This window comes from Mustela lutreola, chromosome 6, assembly GCF_030435805.1.
Source record: "Mustela lutreola isolate mMusLut2 chromosome 6, mMusLut2.pri, whole genome shotgun sequence".
Classification (NCBI taxonomy): Eukaryota; Metazoa; Chordata; class Mammalia; order Carnivora; family Mustelidae; genus Mustela; species Mustela lutreola.
The window spans coordinates 119,054,596-119,077,786 of record NC_081295.1 but is presented as its reverse complement, the minus strand read 5'-3'; the positions used below and the strand labels follow the sequence as shown (position 1 = coordinate 119,077,786).

General features: G+C 38.6%; 1 protein-coding gene and 1 non-coding gene across 3 annotated transcripts in view; one reads left to right on the top strand and one right to left on the bottom strand.

The window, feature by feature from the left end:
- ILRUN (inflammation and lipid regulator with UBA-like and NBR1-like domains) overlaps positions 1–23,191 on the bottom strand; it is a 93,453-nt gene that overhangs the window by 24,218 nt on the left and 46,044 nt on the right. The window lies entirely within an intron of this gene.
- On the top strand, positions 224–326 carry LOC131834943 (U6 spliceosomal RNA). The gene has a single exon (XR_009355035.1). It is a non-coding gene; the product is annotated as a U6 spliceosomal RNA (small nuclear RNA).

Genomic DNA, 23,191 nt, shown 5'->3' with positions numbered 1-23,191 from the left:
ATCAGTCTGAACTGAGGAAAACATGAGAAAAGCTCCACTGGGGTACATTATAAAGGATACCTGCCAGTATTCCTCCAAACAGTCATGGGTCATGAGAAACAGAAAGACTGAGAAACTGTCACAGATCAGGGGAGAGTGAAAGTCAAAACAACTACATGTAACACGGTACCAGAGACTGGATTCTGGGAACAGAAAGAAGTCATGAATGGAACTGATAAAGTCTGTGCTCACTTCAGCAGCACATACACTAAAATTGGAATGATACAGAGGTTAGCAGGCCCCTGCACAAGGATGATACACAAATTCATGGAGTGTCCCGTATTTAAAAAACAAACCAAAAAAATCTAAAGTCTGGAGTTCAGTTAACAGTAATATGCCAATGTTGAGGTCTTTATTCTAACAAGTCATCCATTCAAAACTAGATTTGAGTTCACTCCTATATGCTCTCCTTTCCTAAGCAATTCTTCTCAGTACCGCAGCAAGGGCCAGTTAATAGTCTTCAAACAGAAAGAACAGCAACAACTATACAAATGAGCCATCACCTTGATGTGGATATTAGGGAGAAGCTGCCCAGTGTCCTCCAGAGCAGGCATCTGGCCTGTGTAAGATGCAGACAGAAGTCACTTAAAGCAATAATCTGCCACATCAGTATGTTGCACTTGGGTCTGGGCTTCCCAAGGGAAAAGTCCAGGGGACTTGAGAAAGCATAAACTTTTACAAATTCAGTTTACAAAGACACCTCAAAGTGGTTCAAACTGTGGCTCAGACTGAAATCTTGTAGGCTTTTGATCCCTAGAGCAAATGCCTTGGGCTTCTCCCAAGGAGTCATGAGACAAGAATGCCACAACACCAGGAGACACACAGCCTGGCTTGAGTCAGTATGCGCATGGAAGACTACCATGGAGGTCACGTCTAGGTTTGGAGGTGGTGGATTCAAATCCTTCCTAAAGCTCAATGCATCTTCAAAGCGCAACAGGAACCTCACATGTGCCCTAAGGATTAAGAAATCACTTGGATCGGAGAAGTACACAGGCTCTAGTCAACTGCTGGGCTACAAACTATAGGTTCACATTTCATCTCCATAAGAGGGCTGAGTACATACTGCCTACCTTCTGTGACAGAGGCTGGAGAGGAGAGTTTGAGCACTGCCAATCTATGGACTGAAACATTCCCAGACAGTAAGCAGTGTGAAGTCTCAACCTGTGCCTGTCTCTTGGAACTACCAAGGCAGGAGTGTGTATGTACCACTGGGAAAAGGAGGCACTTCCAATTGTCAGCACTAATCTACCTAGTCTCAACTTCCAGTCTACATTTCCACATTATTTACTCAACACAAAACGGCCATGACAATGCCCAGGCACTCTGATACTTTCACTTTATCAACACACCACCTATCTCAGCACCTAAGTGGGGAGAAGGCAGAGCCAGACTCCAGTTCTTCAGCTGCTACGACTGACGGCTGAACCACTGACTCTGCTCAAACCCTGTTCCCTACCCACCCCACCTTGCCACAAATGTATTAGAATCTTGTTCCTTGGTTTCAGTATTATTCTCAGGAATTTCCTTTTAAAATGCAAATGACCTTCAAAGGAATATATTAAGCTACCTTAAACTCATCAAATCAATCACTAGGCTCAAGTTCACAAAGGGGAAAAGAAAAAGGCCTAAGAAAGAGCAGTGGAAGCCTGGATGAGATGAGATGGTGAAGGGTCCCTGGGGCCCCCAATACATTGAGGGGCTCAGAAAGAAGAGTTGAAATGGCAACAACAAAGAAACTATTCCTACTTCACAATTTTCCTGAATCATGCCCTACTGAAAAATTATGAGCCTCTATGTTAATTTGGGGGTGGGATGGAGGACTACAGTGATCCTTAAACCACTCAATTACTAGCTTCGGTCTTGGAAACAAGAATCTCTGCTTCCAAATCCAGGAAATCAGTGCCATGGAACTGAAAGAGTAAAAACATCTGAGCTCAAAGATGAAAATCCGCTCAGAGTGAAAAACCCTGCCCTCAACTGGGCTAGAAGGACAGACACTTATAAAGGCAGGTACAAAGGTAAGAGAAAACATGATTTCTCCCAAGGTCATGTAGCAGCTACAAAATGCTTTAACAACCCTCTGCGTGACTACTGCTTTCTTACCAATGATACCCGCAAACCCATTTTTTTGTAGCATCGATTACTGAGGACTGTTGTTAAACTGCCCCTGTCTCAAAGTAGCACCAAACCCTAATTAATCCTGCCTTCTAATCCTGCCTCAGAAATAGCAACCAATCCAAAACTGACCATTTCCCTGAGAGCGTTCTCAGAATCTTTCAGCAGGAACCCAAACCGTACGAAGGCCACATCCCTCCTCCCTCTTGTGTGGCATTCCACAGTTCTGCTGGAGAGCCTGCTCTCACCTATTACACCAATAAATTCTGGTTGTGTCAGACTTCGGGCTTGTTTCAGGTGACCTTTGAAATGAGAAGCCTTCCTCTCTTCCCCTTCCCAGCTTCAACTTCCAGATGCAGAGCCTCCACCCCTTCCTACTTCCCTGCTTGGGCAGACCACCCTCTCCTGCAGGGGGCCTGAGCTGGCCCAGCCACCAGCTGATACCTCGGGAAAGCAGAATGCATTCATTCAATGAAATGGAGGTCATAAAAAAAGAGAGAAGGAACAGCCTCAAGAATAAAGAAAACCCAGGAGTATATGGTGTTCTAGAAGCCTCCTCACAAGTGTTTCAAGGAGGACAGAGTCATCAACTGGGTCCTGTGCAGCTACTAATTCAAGTAAGGTTGAGAAAGTGAGAACGAAGCATTGGAGGTGGCATCACGTAGGTCACTGGTGTTTTGAAAAGAGCAGTTTCAGTGGAGTGGTGGGGACGGAGCCCAATGGAAAGAATTTAGGAGTCCAGAAATCAAGAGGTGGAGACAGCCATTTCTGATTGAAAATTTTCCAAAGAGTTCTGCTATGAAGGAGAGAAGTGAAAAAGGGAAGAAACTGGAGAAAATAACAGCATTATATTATATGCAAGAGCAAGAAATTTTTAGAAACCTGAATGTCCATCAGTAGTGACTGGCTGGAAAAATAACACATCTACCTGAGGGGAGACTCCACAGCCATAAAATATAATGATTTCTACAGTGATCTCTAGAAGATATTATTAAGTGAGGGGGGAAAAATAAGATGCAGATCAGTATCTATATAGTTATCACACTTGTGTAAGAAAAGAATCAAAATTACATATATTGGCTAGTATTTGCAAGACAAAGCAAAACAAACAACACTGTACAGATAAACCATAAATGAACAAATAAAAATGGATATCTGGCTGAAGGAGGCGGTAATGGGAGACTCCTCTAAATATATCATTCCTAAACTGTGACTCAGGAATAGTAGAAACAGGTTCGATACTGGAAAAAAAACAACAACAATAAACAACAAAAAGAAAACAAAAACAGGGGCCTCTAGGTGTTTCAGTTAAGCATCTGCCTTTGGCTGGGGTCATGATCCCGGGGTCCTGGAATTAAGCCCCACATCAGGCTCCCTACTGAGCAGAAAGCCTGCTTTCCCTCTCCACTCCTTGCTTGAGTTCCTGCTCTCACTGTCTCTTTCTAATAAATAAATAAAAATTGTAAAAAAAGAAGAAAATAAAAAAAGAAAACAATAACAAACAAACCTAGGTCAAAGGGAGAGAGAGAAAGGACTGGAGATAAATTCTGTAGGATGGTGACTGGCATGGATAGATGTACACTAAATGCCAGATTATTTATGTTCAACTACTTAGCACCATTTAAGTAGCATTAAAACACAAACAAAAAGGGATACCCGGGTGGCTCAGTCTGTTGAGCCGCCTTCAGCTCAGGTCACGACCCCAGGGTCTTAGGATCGAGTCCTCTATGGGGCTCCTTGCTCAGGGAGCCTGCTTCTCTTTCTGCCTGCCACTCCCCCTGCTTGTGCTTTCTCTCTCTGATGAATAAATAAAATCTTTAAAAAAAATGTTTACTGTGTTGCCCTATTGGAAGTCAGTCAATATTAAGATTAAATGTCTGAGAACTGGCTATGTCTAACTATAGTTGAAGGACCATAATGGCAACAGGAAACAAAAAAGCAGAAAAGACCTCCTGACTTAAACAAGTTAACATTTAATGTTGTAATTCAAAAATGAAATAGTTTCATAAAGATTGGGCATTAACTTCTCAGTGAACACCACCTGTGGTGTGGAAGACAACACAACAAAATAGTAACCAGTTTTCAATCAATCATATTACTATACAGCAGTCTGCTCTGTAGACCACCTACATCAAGGTCATGTGGCTTACATGTGAAAAAATACAGATTCCTGGGTCCCTAACTACAATGAACTAAAACAGGTTTCATATATGAAATCTAAGAATTCAGGATTCTACCCTAAAGAAGGGTATCTAAACTTTAACTTTCCCTCTTCATTCGTTTCCCTGAAAGCAACTAGAACACTAACTCCTTCCTCTGAAAACCGACAATTAAAGGTAAAGAATTAAGCATTTAATCTAGCCTTACTACAAAACTAAATTTCAGAATGTCATTGTTGACGAAGAAAACATTTTTTTAAAAAAAATCTCAGAGGGGCGCCTGGGTGGCTCAGTGGGTTAAGCCGCTGCCTTCGGCTCAGGTCATGATCTCAGGGTCCTGGGATCGAGTCCCGCATCGGGCTCTCTGCTCGGCAGGGAGCCTGCTTCCCTCTCTTTCTCTCTCTGCCTGACTCTCCATCTACATGTGATTTCTCTCTGTCAAATTAAAAAAAAAAAAAAAAAAGATAAAAAAAAAAAATCTCAGAAATACTCCAGCTAATGTATGTGAAAGAAATAATCACTTTGTAACCCCTGATGAAATGATTCAGACAACAATCATCAATGAATGAAACCATTAGGCAAAAGGTTGGTTGGCAGAGAAGACCTCTGCAATGGAGGGATCAGGCTATCACTACTATCAAAACCTTTTGACTGCTCTTAGCATCACTAAAGCTAAAAAAAATTTTGAAAAAGAAGGAAGCTGCAAGTCTCACAATTTCTGATTTCAAAATTACAGCATTACAGTAATCAAATCAATGTGGTATTATTAAAAAGATGTACAGACCAACAGAAGAGAAGAGAGAGTTCAGAAGCCAGCCCTCATTTATATAGTCAAGTGATTTCTGACAAGACAGGCATGGCCATTCAAAGGGAGAAAGAACAGTCTTTCTAACAAATGGTGTTGAGAAAACTGAGTATCATATGCAAAATAATAAAGTTGGACACTTACCCTCACACCATACACAAAAATTAACTCAAAATGGGTCAAAGACCTAAACATCACAGCCTAAGCTATGAAATTCTTAGAAGAAAATATAGAGAGGAAGCTTCATGAAACTGGATTTGGAAATCATTTCCTGGATATGACAAAAAAGCACAGGCAACCAAAGAAAAAATAAATTGGGCGACATCAAAATTAAAACTTTTGTGCATCAAAGGACACAATTAACAGAGTGAAGAGGCAACCCACAGAACAGAGAAAGTATGCGAAAACTGTGTATTTCATAAGGGGTTAATATCCAGAATATTTAAAGAACTCCTACCAAGGGGTGCCGGGGTAGCTCAGTCATTAGACTAAGTCTGCTTCGGCTTGGGTCAGGATACAGCCCCACATCAGGCATCCCTGCTCAGTGGGGAGTCTGTTTCTCCCTCTTCCTCTGTCCCTCCACCCACTTGTGGATTTATTCTCAATTTCTCTCACAAATAAAATCTTTAAAAAACAAAAACAAAAACCTGATTAAAAAACAACTTGAACAGACAAGCTGAATGGCCAATAAGCACATGAAAAGATGCTCAAGATACTAATCATTAGGGAAATGCAAATCAAAACTATAAGATACCACTTCACATCTACCTATTAGGGTTGCTACTATTAAAAAAAAGAAAGAAAAGAAAATAACAAGTGTTGGCAAGGATGTGGAGAAACTGGAACTCTTGTCTATTGTTGCTGGGAGGTAAAATGGTACAGCCGCTATGAAAAACAGTATGGCAGTTCCTCAAAAAATTAAAGTGTCATATGGTCCAACAATTCCACTTCTAGGTGGATCCCCAAAAGAACTAAAAATAGGCTCGCCAAAGAAATATTTCCATACACATGTTCATAGAATTATTTATAATACCAAAAGGTGGAAGCAATCCAAGTGTCCAATGATATATGAATGCATTCTGAAAGTGTGGTATATACATATAATTGAGTATTATTCAACCCAAAAAGGAAGGAAATTCTGATTCCATGCTACAACTTGGATGCATCTTCAGGATATTATGCTATGTGAAATAAGCCAGTCACAAAGGACAAATACTGTCTACTAGAGGATACCACTTATATGAGGTACCTAGAAGAGTCAAATTCATAGAAACAGAAAATAGGATGGTGATGTCAATCAAGGCTGGAGAGAGAAATGAGAAGTTACTATTTCATGGGTACAGAGTTTCACTTTTGCAAGATAAAAAGAATACTAGAGGCAGATGGTGATGACAGTTGCATAAAAGCATGAAGGTACTTAATGCCACTAAATTGTATACTTAAAAATGGTTAAGATGGTAAATTCTGTTATGTCTATTTCATAACTAAAACAAACAAGCAAAAAATACGCTGAAGCCCAGTAACTTTAAGTTAGTTGTTCAAGGCCAATCAGTAATAGATTATGTGGCAGAATCAAAAACAACAAAAGTCAGCTCTTTTTAATCCTAAACACTATGCAGCATTCCCACCCCTGGTCATTTTTTAGTGTTCCATCAACCAGGAAATAGGTAATAGTTAAGGGAGACTATTCCTGGCACTAAAGATGGAAATATTAACATCCTCATTATTTAAACTTCTACGGACTATTAATAAAGCATAATCTGAGTAGGTTACAGCACAACTGAAGAACATTAAGATAGATTGCAAGTATAATGAAGCAACTTAAAACACTAATTTAAATTTAAGTACAATCAGGTTTAAGAATATTGCAGGGAATTAAAACTATAGCTATAGCACATAAATAGCCAAACTTACGCAACTGGCATAAAAATATACAGATTAAACTGACATTTTAACAATCATTTTGGCAGTTATGTTGAAAAGCACTTAAGTATAACACTGGATAAAAGGACTTAATATTTAAATATTATCCATTTTATATGCAAATAGGTAGAAAGATGGCTGGTGTTCCTATCCTTTCACTACTACTGCTGAATTTCTCAACCAGTCTGACTGGGACACACTTGGAACTTCTTGACACTTACAGTATTTTTATCAAAGGGTAATTTAAAATAGAGTATTTAAGCAGAAGTACTTCCAAGTAAGTACTTAGTTCATCAGAAAGTCAATTTTTAGACTACCAACTGGTTTACCTAATTCAAACTTAAATACCTTTTTTTAAAAAAGGCCATTCCTCTTTGTACACATGCTTCTAAAATGAAGCTTAATTTAGGACTCTGATACTTTTCTATGGAGTTACTATTTATGTTCTGAATATTTAAAGGCATAACAACAAGACATAAGCTCCATTTGTCTTTTTTAAAAAGTCAAACCTTATCTTTGACATAATTTATAGACAAAACATACAAAACAGCAGTGCTGATGGTAATTGGTTATTCCTGGTGAAAGCTTTTCTGTCCCAGAGATCTGGTAATATACTACATTAACTCTGATCTCCCTTCCCCCTCCTCCTAAAAGAGGACAGGCTTTGTTTCTGGCTTCAGAGAAACCGCTGCCAGTCAACATCACCATCCAAGCAGGGCCAGTGCAAAAACTAGCAAAACAAAACCCCTCCCCCTCATGGTTCTCTCCAAAGAGAATTACATTACAGACATCACAGTCACTGACAAGTCAGAGTCAGAGACAGTGACAAAGCACAACTTCCTAAATGTTTCTTCATTCTCCTCCTCTGCTCATTTTTCACTTTCTCCTTCGTTTCTTTGGTCTGGCACAACTCACACGAGCACCCTGTCCTCCTCTTCATTTCCATCACTGCCTCTTAATAGGCCAAATTCTCTTCTTGGCTCAAATCTGGGCACAGAGCTTTGGAGAAATGAATGAGTACTCTCATCTCTAAACTGAAGTAGGTATAGCAAAATCCACACACGTGGCATCTTAGGGCTCACTCAAGACAATCTGGAATTCTCAACTCTAAAAAAGAAAGTCCATCTCCCCACTCACTCACCTCTGAGGTACACAGCAAATAGAGATGTCCCTCTTAGGCCCCTTAGTCTGGGCCATGATGGCCTGCTACTCATCTCTCTTCCAGAAATATTCCTCAGAGTACTATCACCTCTAATCCACTTCCCATTCTTTCCCACACAGAACCCTGACCCATGCAGGCCAAACTGGACAAGTCACACTGAACCAGACTTTATGCTTCTTTAATGCAGTTTGGAAATGTGCCTTTCCCCTATCACCATGCTGAATCTATTCAGTTAAAACACTGCAGGTTAGGGAAAGCCCTTCCAGACCATTTAACCTGGAAAGTTATTTCTTAATGTTTATTATTGAGAAGTATTTTTAATAGACTTTATTATTTTTCAAGACTTTATTTGTAAAGCAGTTTTTAGGTTTACAGCAAAATTGAGAAGAGGCATGTATACACACTCTGCCACGTATGTACAAGTTCCTCCCTCTATCGACATCCCACACCAAAGTTTATATAGCTTTATATAGTAAGTATTTATATAGTAAGTTTTCTATATAGCTTTGTATAGTAAGTCTTTGTTATAATCAATGAACCCACACAGGCACATCGTTATGACCCAAGTCCACAGTTATTAGAGGTCAATCTTGGGGCTGTACACTCCATGAGTGTTGATAAAAGCATAATGACATGTATTCACCACTATGGTATCACACAGAATAATTTCACCACCCTAAAAGTCCTGTGTTCCACCTATTCCTTCCCCCTCCCTCCCCCAATCCCTGGCCACCACTGATCTTTTTATTGTCTCCAGTTCTGCCTTTTCCAGAATGTCATATAAGAATCATACAGGATATAGTCTTTTTTTTTTTTTTTAAGATTTTGTTTATTTATTTGACAGAATCACAAGTAGGCAGAGAGAGAGGAGAGGGAAGCAGACTCCCCACTGAGCAGGGAGCCTGATGCAGGGCTCGATCCCAGGACCCCGAGATCACGACCCAAGCTGAAGGCAGAGGCCTAACCCACTGAGCCACCCAGGTGCCCCAGGATGCAGCCTTTTTAAATCGGCTTCTTTTACTTAGACATAGGCATTTAATGTTTCTTCATGCCTTTTCATGGACTGAAAGCTCACTTCTTTTTAGTGCAGGAAGTATTCCACTGCCTGGATGTACCTCAGTTTATTTATCCATGTACCTACTGATAGACATCTTGGTTGCTTCCAAGTGTTTGCAATTACAAATAAGTTATAAATGGGGTACCTGGGTGGCTCAGTGGGTTAAAGCCTCTGCCTTAAGCTCAGGTCATGATTCCAGGGTCCTGGGATTGAGCCCCAAACTGGGCTCTCTGCTCAGCAGGGAGCCTGCTTCCCTCTCCTCTCTCTCTGCCTACCTCTTTGCCTACTTGTGATCTCTACCTCTGTCAAATAAATAAAATATTTTTTAAAAAAGCTATAAACACAGCAAGTGTTGTTTTTTTTTTTAAGATTTTATTTATTTATTTGACAGACAGAGATCACAAGTAAGCAGAGAGGCAGGCAAAGAGAGAGATGAAGGGAAGCAGGCTCCCTGCTGAGCAGAGAGCCCGATGCGGGGCTCGATCCCAGGACCCTGAGACCATGACCTGAGCCGAAGGCAGAGGCTTAACCCACTGAGCCACCCAGGCGCCCCACAAGTATTTTAGTTTTATAAGAAACTCCCAAACTGTCTTCCAAAGTGAATGTACCATCTTACATTCACGCCCACAATAAAGGAGAGTTCCTGTGGCTCCACATCCTTGCCAGCACTTGGTGCTGTCAATATTCAGGACTTGGGGCATCTAACAGGTGCATAGTAGTAACTTGCTTTAATTTAATTTGCAATTCTCTAATGACATGATAATGAAAATCTTTTCATATGCTTATTTGCTATCTGTATATCTTCTTTCGTATGATGTCTACATTTAAGTTTATGATCCATTTTGAGTTAATTTTGGGGAAGAATGTAAGGTCTGTGTCTAGATTCATTTCTTTGCATGTAGATACTTAGTTGACTCAGCACCATTTGTTGAAAAGACTATCTTTTCTCCATTGTCTCTGCTTCTTTAACAAAGATCAGCTGACTATACTTGTATCCACTTCTGGACTTTCTATTTTGTTCTACTGATCTATTTCTTTATTCTTTCACCAATACCAAATGGTCTTGATCCATATAGCTTTGTATAGTAAGTCCTGAAGTCAGGGAATGTAATTTCTCCACTTCTCTCTCCAATATGAGTTGGCTACTCTGGGTCTTTTGGGTTGGGCCGCTGCCTTCGGCTCAGGTCGTGGTCTCGGGGTCCTGGGATCGAGGCCCGCGTCCGGCTCTCTGCTCAGCGGGGAGCCTGCTTCCCTTTCTCTCTCTCTGCCTGCCTCTCCGTCTACTTGTGATTTCTCTCTGTCAAATAAATAAATAAAATCTAAAAAAAAAAAAAATTTAGAATCAATCAGTTGATATCCACACAAAAGCTTGCTGGAATTTTGACTGGGGATGTGCTGAAGCTATAGATGAAGCTGGGAAGAAATAGCATCTTGAAAGTATTGTCTTCCTATCTCTCTACTTACTTAATTCTTTGATTTCTTTCATCAGAGCTGTGTTCTCCTCCTCATGTAAATCTTGTTCATATTGTGATAGATTTATACTTAGGTATTTAATTTTGGGGAGGATCCTAACATAAACAGTAATATGCCTTTAATTTCAAATTCAAGTTGTTCACTGCTAGTACGCCGGAAAGTGGTTGACTTTTACATATTAACTTTGTGTCTTGCAACCTTGTTATAACTGCTTATTAGTTCCAGGAGTTTTTGCCATTTTTTCAGATTCTCTATATAATCATGTCATCTGCAAAAAGCACAGTTTTAGTTCTTCTTTACTAACCTACATACCTTCTTTCTTTTAATTGTTTTATCACATTAGTTAGAACTTCCAGTATGATGCTGAAAAGCAGTGGACTTTTCCTTGCCTTATTTCTGATTTTAGAGGGAAAGTTTCTAATTTCTCACCATTATGATGCTAGCTGAAGGGTTTTTATAGATATTCTTTATCAAGTAGAGCAAATTCCTCTCTGTAGCTTTCCAGTAGTTTAACCATGAATGGGTGCTGGATTTTGACAAATGGTTTTCCTGCATCTATTGATAAGAACAGGTCATTTTTCTTCTTACCCTATTGAGGTGATGGATTACATTAATTGATTTTTTAATGGTGAATCAGTCTTGTGTATGTGATATAAATTCCTCTTATCATAGTATGTATACTTATTATTATATATTATTGGATTGGGTTTGCTGCTATTTTGTTTAAAATATTAGCATTTAGGGGCACCTGGGTGGCTCAGTTGGTTAAGCATCTTGCTTCTGCTCAGGTCATGACCTCAGGGTTCTGGGATTGAGTCCCGGGTCGGGCTCCCGGCTCAGCATGCAGTCTGCCTCTCTCTCTGCCCCTCCCCCTGCTCCTGCTCTTTCTGTCAAATAAATAAATAAAATCTTTTAAAAAAGAGAAAAGAATATCAGCATCTATGTTCTTGAAAGATAACAGTCTGTGTTTTCTTGTAATACCTCTGCTTTGAGTATCAGCATAATGTTGGTCTTACAGAATGAGTTAGGAATTCTGTTTCTATCTTATGGAAGAGATTCCAGAAAAGTAATATAATTTCTTTCTTAAGTGTTTGGCAGAATTCCCAGTAAACTCATCTGAGCCTGGTGTTTTCTGTTTTGTAAGGTTATTGTTGATTCAATTTGTTTAATAGATAAAAGCATATTCATGCTTTCTATTTCTTCTTGTGTTAAGCTTTGGCAGATTGTATCCTTTGAGGAACTGGTCCATTACAACTAGGCACAGAGTTGCTCATAATATGCCTTTATTATCCTTTTAAAGTCCATGGGATCTGTAGTAATGTTCCTTCTTTCATTTCTTAGTTTAGTAATTTGTGTCTCCTTTTTTTTCTTAATAAGCCAATCTAGAGGCTTATTAATTTTTTAAAAAAAGATTTTACTTATTTGACAGAGGGACAGCACAAGCAGGGAAAGTGGGAGAGGAAGAAAGAGGCTCCCTCTGGAGCAGGGAGCCCAACACAGAGCTTGATTCCAGGACCCTGGGATCATGACCTGAGCTGAAGGCAGATGTTTAACCAGCTAAGCCGCCCAGGCACCCCAGAGGCTTACTGATTTAATTGATCTTTCAAAGAACCACTTTTTGGTTTTGCCAATTTTCTCTACTGATTTTGTTTGTAATTTCATTGATTCCTGCTCTAATTTTTATTTTTCTTCTTCTTCTACTTACTTTGGATTTAATTTGCTCTTCTTTTTCTAGTTTCTTAAGGTAGAAGCTGGGAGTATAGATTTTAGGCCTTCCTTTACATTAAGCTGACTATTCTTCCACCTTGGGTACTCTACACAAATGTTCAACACCTTCCTGATTTTAGAATCTTTGACTCCACCACCAAGATCCCACTAGAACTCCAAAAAACAAACAAACAAACAAACAAACACACAAACAAAAAACACCAGACACTAGGATGTCTGAGGTGACGAAAGCCTTAAGGAACCTTTACTAAGAAGTTAATACAAAACAAGTTAACAGTTGAAGAGTAATTACTGTACATGATTTCACAATATAGTCAGATGTTTTAATAAAAAGAAAAAAAGCTAAAGTAATAATAACATCTAACACTTAATTAGGACTTATCATGCCAGATGCTGTTCTATAAACTTTTATATGCATTAACTCCTTTAATTCCCTCAAAATGCTATGAAGTAGGTACTGTTTTCCTTATTTTATAGATTAAAAAAACCAAGTCACTGAAAGATAAAATAATTTCCTAAAGATCACATTGCTAATTACTATTAACTAGAAGTCAAACTCAGATGATATGACTTCAGAGCTCATGCTACTACTCTCTTGCCCTATTTTACTAAAAAAAATTCATGAATTTAACTATAAATCAGCCAAATAAGAATAGTTTATTCATTCTTAGCAAGCAGTCCAGATTCTATTTCTCAGATGGTTGTCTAATACATTTATTATTTGGTCACTATTTATACACTTTGCCCCACCTCAGCAAAAAGAATTAACGACCCACAGAGATAGAAAGCACATTATTGGTTTCCAGAGGCTATGACAATAGTGAGTGACTGTTTACTGGGTACTGTTTTTGGCTCTGGTCATGACTTCTGGGTTATAAGATCAAGCCCTATGTAGGGCTCTCAGCTGGGTATGGAGCCTGCTTAAGATTCTCTCTCTCTACCTCTCCCTCTCCTACTCCCTGCCTATCTCTCTCTCCCACTCTTAAAAAAAAAAAAAAAAGAAAGAAAGAAAGAAAGAAAAAGAACTATCTACAATATTTCCATTAACAGTAATCCAATGAAATGGTATTCAACTACTAAAAATTTTGTTTTTGAAAGTATTTAATAATGGGGAAGATACTAAAATGTTACTGAGTAGGAAAAACAATAGTTTACACAACTATATGCAGCACAATGTCAAACTAAAAAAACTTTTTTTTGTTTTTAATACTGGATATACATTAACAGTGTTTGTATCAATATAGAAAAGTAAATGTTTTTTTTTCTTTGTATTTTTTGTATTCTCTAAGTTCTATATTTCTGTTATTGTCAGAAAATATATATACTACTTTTTTAGGTTTTATTTACTTATTTATTTGAGAGAGAGAGAGAGTATATAAGCTGGGAGAACAGCAGAGGAAGAAAGAGGAGAAGCAGACTCTCTGCTTAGCTGGGACCCCAAGGCGGGACTCGATCCCAGGACCCAGGGATCATGACCTGAGCTGAAGGTATACGTTTAATTGACTGAGTCATCCAGGTGCCCCAGAAAAAATACACTTTTAAAAGAATTTAACTGCAAATAACTAATAAGTTTACTAACATAATAGACTTAAAAGTTCCTCAAATAAGAGAACAAAAAGAATACAAATAAAATGGTTGAACTAAATTTAAATATATCAGTAATTACACTAAATGTGAGTAGTCTAAACATACCAATTAGAAGACAGAGATTATCAGACTGGAGAAAAAAAATGACCCAATTATATGCTGTCTCTAAGAAACTGTCATATATAAGATACAGGTAGGTTGAAAGTAAAAGGCTGGAAAAGAATATATCATGCAAACAACAATCAAAGAGAGCTAGAATGGCTATATTAATATCATACAAAGTAGACTTCAGAGCGAAGAGAATTACCAAGGAAAGGGGGACATTACACAATAATAAATGGGTCATTCACTTAGGAGACATAATTTTAAATGTGTACGCACCTAACAACTGAGTTTCAAAATGTATGGACCAACCCCTGATAGAACTGAAAAAAAAAAAAAAAAAAAAAAAAAAACGCAAATCGAAAGCTGTAGTTGATGTCAACACCTCTTTTTCAGTAACAGAACACTATTAGACCAAACAAAGAAGCAAATAATAAAGACAGAGAAATTCACTGTCCTCAACAAACTGGATCTAATGGACATTTATATAACACACCACTCACAACAACAAATTAACACTCTTTTAAAGTACGCATGAAATATTCACCAACAAGACAGACTGTATCTCCTGGGTCAAAAACATTTTAAATTTAAAATAACCGAAATTATATAAACTTGAGCTCCCTGACCATAATGGAATGAAACTGGAAATGATTAAACAAGATAACAGAAAAACTGCCATTTGGAAATTTAAAAACGTGCTTCTATATAACCCATGACTCAAACAGGGAATCTCAAGGGAAATTAGAAAATATTTTCAACTGAGTGAAAATAAAAATACAATATTTCAAAATCTGGGCTATGTAGCTAAAAGTAGCACTTAGAGGGAAATTTACAGTTGCTATAAAATAAGTGCTTCTGTGCCTGCACCCCCAAATTCTTACAACAGAGACTGAATCTCCAGTGTGATTGTATTTGGAGGTGGAGTCCCAAGGAGATAATTAGGTTATGAGAGTAGAGCCCTCAAGAATGGGATTACTGCCCCTATAATAAAAACAAAAAACAAAACCACCCAGCGAGCTCCCTTACCCTTTCTGCCCGGTGAGAACATAGAAGACAGCCTTCTGTGATCTAGGAAACAGCCCCTCACCAGATGTCAAATCTGTTGGAGTCCTGATCTTAGATTTCCCAGACTCTAGAACTGTGGGAAATGAACTGCTGTTGTTTACCACCCATCTAATCCAAAACATTTTGTTATAGCAGCCCAAACAGGCTAAGAAAATAGTACTAAACATCTACGTTATAAAAGAAAGGTCTCAGGTCAACATTAACTTCCATCTTAAGAAACTTGGAAAAAGAAAATAAACCTGGGTGGCTCAGTTGGTTTAGCATCTGTCTTTGGCTCAGGTCATGATCCCAGGGTCCTGGAACTGACCCCCCATTCACATTAGGCTCCCTGCTGAGGGGGCTGCCTGCTTCTCCCTCTCCCTCTGCTGCTTCCCCTGCTTGTGCTATCTTGCTCTGTCAAATAAATACATAAAATCTTAAAAAAAAAAAAAGAATAAAATAAACCTCTATCAAGCAGGATGAATAAAATTAAAAGCAGAAATCGATATAACTGAAAACAAAGAAAAGTCAATGAAAGTAAAGGCTGATTTTCTGAAAAGAACAGTAACATTAAGAAATCTATCAAGAAAAAAGGAGAAAGAAACACAAAACATCAAGAGAAGAGGGATGTCTAGGTGGCTCAGCTGGTAAGCACCCAACCTTGATTTTGGCTCCAGTCATGATCTCAGGGTTGTAGGATTGAGCCCCACACTGGGCTCTGTGCTCTGCTTGTCCTTCTCCCTCTGCTCCTCCCCCCAGGTGCATGCGCTCATGTGCGCGTGCGCGCTCGCTCTCTCTCTCACTCTCTCTCTCAAATAAATAAATAAATAAATAAAATCTTTAAAAAGAAAGAAAGAAAGAATGAGAGAAAAGATTATCACCAGAAAGAAAGCATTAAAACAACAAAGGGTACTACAAACAACTCCACACGCAAAAATTTGACAATTTAGTGAAAACGACCAATTCCTTGACATTACCCAAAGTCATCCAAGACGGATAACCTGAACAAATCTAGAACTATGAAAATAAACTGAATTAGTAATTTTAAATTCCCAAAAAAGAACCCTCCCAGATGGTTTCACTGAAAAATTCCTTAAAAGAACACCACCAATGCTATACAATTTCTTAAAAGAAAAAACAATAGTACAACATGTTAGAGCTTATAGAGCTGCATGGTCCAGTGAGGCAGGCTACTGGCCACATATAGCTACTGATTACCCAAAATGCTGAAATGATCCTATTTTGGCTATACTAACATAAAATGTACTATTAAACATTTAAAAAAAGATTTTATTTATTTGAGGGGGCGGGGAGAGAGAGAGAGAGAGAGAGCAAGAGCACAAGACCAGGTGGAGGGAGAAGCAGACTGCCTGCCAAGCAGGGACACTGGGACCATGACCTGAGCTGAATGAAGGCAGATGCTCAACCGACTGAGCCACTCAGATGCCCCTATTATTAAACATTTTAAAAGTCCTCAAATAAGACTCAGTCAGAAATAGGATCTGCTTTCTTAATCACTTCTGATTTCTAAACATAAAAGAGAAACTAAAGGGCGCCTGGGTGGCTCTGTGGGTTAAAGCCTCTGCCTTCGACTCAGGTCATGATCTCAGGGTCCTGGGATTGAGCCCCACATCAGGCCCTCTGCTCAGCAGGGAGCCTGCTTCCCTTCTTCTCTCTCTGCCTGCCTCTCTGCCTACCTGTGATCTCTCTCTGTCAAATAAATAAATAAAATCTTAAAAAAAAAAAAGGGAGAGAAACTAAAACTAAAAAGGAAGAATGACTTTGAAGTGATTACTAAGCCACACCCTAAATCGCTTTAGAATTCAATTGGTCTCAAAACCAAGTACAAGCAAAACTCTTAGAAGTCAAGAAATGGGCGCCTGGGTACACAGTTGGTTCAGTGTCTAACTCTTCATTTTGACTCAGGCCCTGATCTCAGAGTTGTGGGACTGAGCCCTGTGCTGGGTTCCAAGCTCAATTCAGAGTCTGCTTGGGATTCTCTCTCCCTCTCCCTCTGTCCCTCCTACTTGTTATCTTTTTCTCACAAATAAATAAATAAATCTTTTTTAAAAAAGGAAATCAAGAGGTCACTGCAAGGACACGGATCACTACAAAGCGAAATCCAGAGGTTAATAGGTACACAAAGCATCCTTTTCTAAAATCCGAACATCCAACATTGGCATTCTCTTTATAAAGAAAGGGAAACATAAGCTCTTTAAAGATAAAAGGAGAAAAATAAAGAGAGCTTTAAAAAAAGTATAAAGATTACAGAATGAACTAATTTCTAACTGATAAATATCTTTGCCATTTCAAGGAAAAACCCCTTCGAGTATTATGGGGCTAGTGTCAAAGCTTCATTACAGAAACAGAATGCATTTGCTTTTCAGTAAGAAGACATTCTCCTCAAAGAGTTCCACCTTAACTACAAGACTAATGGGAGGTTTCTAAAAATAAAGTAATGACCACATTCTTGGCAGTAACTAAGGGATTGCATCTGAAAAACTAAGATATCAGACAAAGCTTAAGAGACCAATACATTAATCATTTTTGATGCTAATCATCAGTCTGTCACACACAATTTTCAGTAGGTTTATAGCACATACTGATAAATTAGGTATTCACCATGATTTGAATGGCAAGCAATTACTCCTGCTTCCTTACTTTTATCAAAGATATGATCTGGCCTGCTTCAGTACAAACTGTACACTATACTGCACTTCCTAAAACTTCCATTAAACTTAAGGTTTAATTCCATAAAACCTTAAGAATTTCTCAGGTGAAGCAATTCAGCATACATGTGCACATTTTTTTGTGAAGGGGAAATGTACATTCCCCTCCATTGTTCTTTTTCCTCATTTTTATTATTTTAGAAATGAAAAGAATCATATGACCAAATATGTTCACTTAATAGAATGGCTCTACCTCTCTTCCTGCAAGGAAGGTAATCATTAAGCCAATGATGCATATTAAAATCACTATCACCCAAGAATCACAGAAATGCAGTTTTTATGTTTTACTATCATGGGGCTATACTAAGTAACTAAGCACTTTTTAAGTAGATCCAGCCCCAGCTACAGCCCTTACCAATGCATATGCACAAAAGTTAAGGATTCTATATACATATTCTTTAAAAGCAAATTATGTTTGAATAGTTAATCTTTAAACTTGTCAGGGATTTTAGAAATATTTCTTTTCTATTAAACAAGAAGAATATTTATATGTTAAGAAAGAATTATATTTGGTTAAAAGTATTTTTAAGGAGCGACCTCTAAATTTTGAATCCTTGAAATCTAACATTCCAGATTAAAGAAGTTTCTGTTAACAAAAGGGTTTTTGCTACCACAGAAAAAAAAGATGCTGCTTTCAAATTATACTTTCCCTTCTATCAAATAATAAAACTAATTATGAAGCAAACTGCTAGCACTAACACCACACATTAAAACTACTCACAGGGACGCCTGGGTGGCTCAGTTGGTTAGGCAGCTGCCTTCGGCTCGGGTCATGATCCCAGCGTCCTGGGATCGAGTCCCACATCGGGCTCCTTGCTCAGCGGGGAGCCTGCTTCTCCCTCTGCCTCTGCCTGCCATTCTGTCTGCCTGTGTTCGCTCTCTCCCCCTCTCTCTCTCTGATAAATAAATAAAATCTTTAAAAAAAAAAAACAAAAAAAAAAAAAAAAAAAACTACTCACAGTTGGATTTCAAATCAGTTACAACATCTGATGATTCATACTCGGACATGCAAGTATTTTATTTACTACCTTTTACATACTTATCACTGTTTCGTCTGATTTCTTGATTTTCTATGCTGTGAACAGGTTCATGACACACATACGTGCATTTTAGAGGGTTAATCTAGTACAGCCATTTCACATTGCCTTTGACTCATGTGAAACTACCTAGACACAACCACCAAATAATTACCACCATCTGGTAGCACTACTACCAAGAGCAGGTTTTCCTTCTCTCAAGCTAAAATAGCACATCACCTTATAGACTTGATATAAAACCTTACAACATAAAGATATTTAAGGATTTCAAATTCATTTACATTTGAAATGTCCTTCTAAAAATAAAAACATTTCGGGGCACCTGGGTGGCTCAGTGGGTTAAAGCCTCTGTCTTCGGCTCAGGTCACGATCCCAGGGTCCTGAAATCGAGCCCCACATCGGGCTCTCTGCTCCATGGGGAGCCTGCTTCTCCTCCCCATCCCCCCCACCTACTTGTGATCTCTGTTTGTCAAATAAATAAATAAAATCTTTAAAATAAAATAAAATATTTTAAAAAATAATAATAAAAATAAAAACATTTCCCACACAAGTCACAATCAGCTTAGGCTAGCATTTCTTCATCAAAAAAGAAATCTGTTGTTCTCAAGGGCTACTCTTATTTCTGATATTACAGAATTCTACAGACCGGAATTGAAACACAGACTGCCTTATTGAGGATCTTCTAGAAGCAAATGAAGCAAACTTTGAGTCTAACATTTAAAGAGAGAAGTTCTAATATAAGGTCAACTAAATAAACATTTTTCCAAAGATGACATCCAGATGGCCAGGAGATGCATGAAAAGATGCTCAGTATCATCAATCATCAGGAAAATCCAAATCCAAACCACAATGTAATACCATCACACACCTGTCACAATGGCCAGTATCAAAAAGACAAGAAATATCAAGGTGTTTCTGTTTGTTTTCTAAATAGGCTCCATGCCCAATATGGGGCTCAAAGTCATGACCCCAAGAGGAACAGTCACATGCTCTACTGACTGAGCCAGCCAGGTACCCCAAGAAATACCAAGTTTTGATGAGGATGAGGAGAAAAGGGAACCATTATACACTGCTGGGAATGTAAATTGGTGCAGCCACTAAGGAAAACAATATGAAGGTGCTTCACAAAATTAAAACTAGAACTCCCATACCATCTAGGAGGTATTCATCCAAAAGAAAAATTAATTTGGAAAGACATAAACACCCCTATGTTCACTGTAGCATTATTTATAACGGCCAAGTTGATCAACAGCAGAATGGGTAAAGAAGATGTGGTGTATGTGTGTACACACACACACTATTTCTCAGCCATACCAAAAACAAAAACAAAAACAAAAACAAAACCAAAAAGAATGAAATCTTGCCATCTGCAATAGTGTGGATGGACCTAGAGGGTACCATGCTAAGTGAAATAAGCCAAAGACAAGTACCATATAATTTCATTTATATGTGGAATCTAAAAATGAAACAATTTAACAAAGAAAACAGAACAGACTCACAGATACAAAGAACTCATGGGTGCCAAAGGGGAGGGTAGTGGAGGGATGGACAAGACAGGCAAAGGGGTTAAGAGGTAGAATCTTCCAGTAATAAATAACACAGAGGGATGTTACGTACAACATACAGAACATGATCAATAATGTTGCAGCAACTTTGTATGGTGACAGATGGCAACCAGACTCACTGTGCTAACCATTTCATACCGTATATAAATATCAAATTACTATGTTGTACACCTCAAACTAAAACAACAATATGTTATTTATTCTTCAATTTAAAAAAAAAAAAAAAGCAAAAAAGGTTGGTTCAATAGGCAAGAGGGAAAGAGAAAGGGCAGAAGTGCCGAGTAAAACAGCACCTAAATGGAAGACAGAGTGGAATTTAGAGGAAGTCTATGTGAAACCAGAGCTGCTTTTACAACACTGACCAGTTAAAATACAGAAGGATGAGGAGGGACAGTCCAGCATCACCTGGCTAAGAAGGACACTCATAACTGGAGGAGGTGGAAGAAGAACTTAAAAAAGTTTTAGGAAATAAAGAGTGTGGTTTATAGAGCGCACCCAGTAAGTTTTCTAACATGTGGGACATATTATGGTTTAGGAGCTTTAATCAGGAAAGTTCCAGGGATGCCTAGGTGACACAGTCAGTTAAGCATCCAACTCCTGGTTTTGGCTCCAGTTGTGATCTCAGGGAAGTGAGATCAAGTCCCCATCTCGGGCTCCCTGCTTAGTGGGGAGTCTGCTTGAGATTCTCTCTCTGTCTCTCTCTCTCTCTCTGCCTCCCCCCCACGCACCTGCCCTCTCTAAAATAAATCTTTAAAAAATCTATAAGAAAAATTCCACTTCTAATCTCTGAGAAACTAAATGGACAATGTGTAAGTATTTAATGTACAAGTGCAATGACCCCAGTGACCATTGCGAACTACTAACAAACTAACAAGTGCTACTTCAAGGGGAGAAACTTTCCTCAGCACGTGCTGATCACACTGTCACTTCATCTGAGCTTACTTCACAACCAGAATGCCTCTGACTTAGAAGGAACCATCACAGTGCAGGGGTACATTTCTCCTACGCAATTCTGTAAGAGGTTACTCCATTATTGGAAGGAGGCACGTTACTGCTGGTATCAAGACTAAAATGGTGATACTCATGCTCCTTACTGCTTCCCAAGAGTCAAGTGTCCTTAGTGTTCTTAAGAAGTGTGCCTCTCCCAGCAGGCAAGAACTCCTTGAGGAACACTGATATTTACTCAACAACCTAAGAGTTGCTTCACCAACATTAACCCCACTTCACTGCTAACTTACTCTGGAAATGTGGAGAAGACCTGGAAACTATATACTAAATCCTCCTTAAGCCCTGACAAGTATTCACACCCTTGAGCCAAAGTTTCCATGTGAACCCCATAGAGTAATGAAGGCAAAATTAATCACAAAGGCCATAAAACTATTTTTCTTAATTTATAATAATAATTTATAAATAATTTACAACCTTTATGAACCCTAGATAAATTATTAATTATCTCTGATCTGTAGTTTCCTCATCCATAAAATGTAGATAATACTTCCTTTATAAAAGGTAATCTATAATGTACAAAACCCAATACAGTGCCTGACATATAGCAGGTATTAGACAACAGGTTGCTTTTACCTAAGAAGCAGAAGTCTGGAAATGGAAGATAAAAGAAAATGCTCGAACTTGAAAAATCAATCTGCCAGTAAATCAGGTACTTAGTGGTATTCAACCAAGGGGGTTAGAAACATGTGTGGTGGGGCACCTGGGTGGCTCAGTTGGTTAAAGTCTCTGCCTTCGGCTCAGGTTATGATCCCAGGGTCGTGGGATCGAGCCCTGCATCGGGTTCTCTGCTCAGCGGGGAGCCTGCTTCCCCCTCTCTCTGCCTGCCTCTCTGCCTACTTGTGATCTCTGTCTGTCAAATAAATAAACAACATCTTTAAAAAAAAGAAAAAAGAAACATGTGTGATTCAAGAGGAGGGTTGCCAGGAAAAATGAATATATGAAGCTAAAGTATTTAGTGAGAGAGGGCCAAGGGTCGCATACACATGCCCCACATAATGAAGAACTGTCCACACAAGACACCAAGAGCACCTCTTAAGAGAGACTGAGAGAGCACAATCCATTTTAAATGGGGGGAGGGGACCCACTTTATAAATTATTAAATATAGCAAAAATTCCTTTTGAGGAAGAGAAATGAACTGAAACATAAGTGTTTTTATAAAAATAAAGAAAATGATACTTTCCAGAGAAGACCATCTAAAGACTGTAAAGGAGACCACCCACCAAAAACAAAACAAACAAGCTTTGTTGTTAAGACAGAAAGATGAGACACAGTAGTTACCTAACTTGTCCAAGTTTATGCCCAGGCAACCTAAGCTGACTTTCCAAACTCTTCCCACTACGCTACACTTTATGAGCCTGCAAGGTGAGACTTCATAGAAAAACTGAGAAGAGCCAATCACAGTTAACAAGGCAGTTTATTTTCTTTTACATGTTAATAGTTGTGGCTTTATGTATACTACACTCACATTCTGCCAGAAATTTACCATCTCTGCTATAAGGATGTGTTATAACCAAGAGTAATCTGGATTCAATGAAATAGTAATTTGTACAATGAAATTAAATTCTTTACCAGAGAAGATGAACTGTTTGCAAACTCTATACCACACAGAACAAGAGGTCATCTGAACAGGCAACAAGGGTTAAGAAGGCTCCCA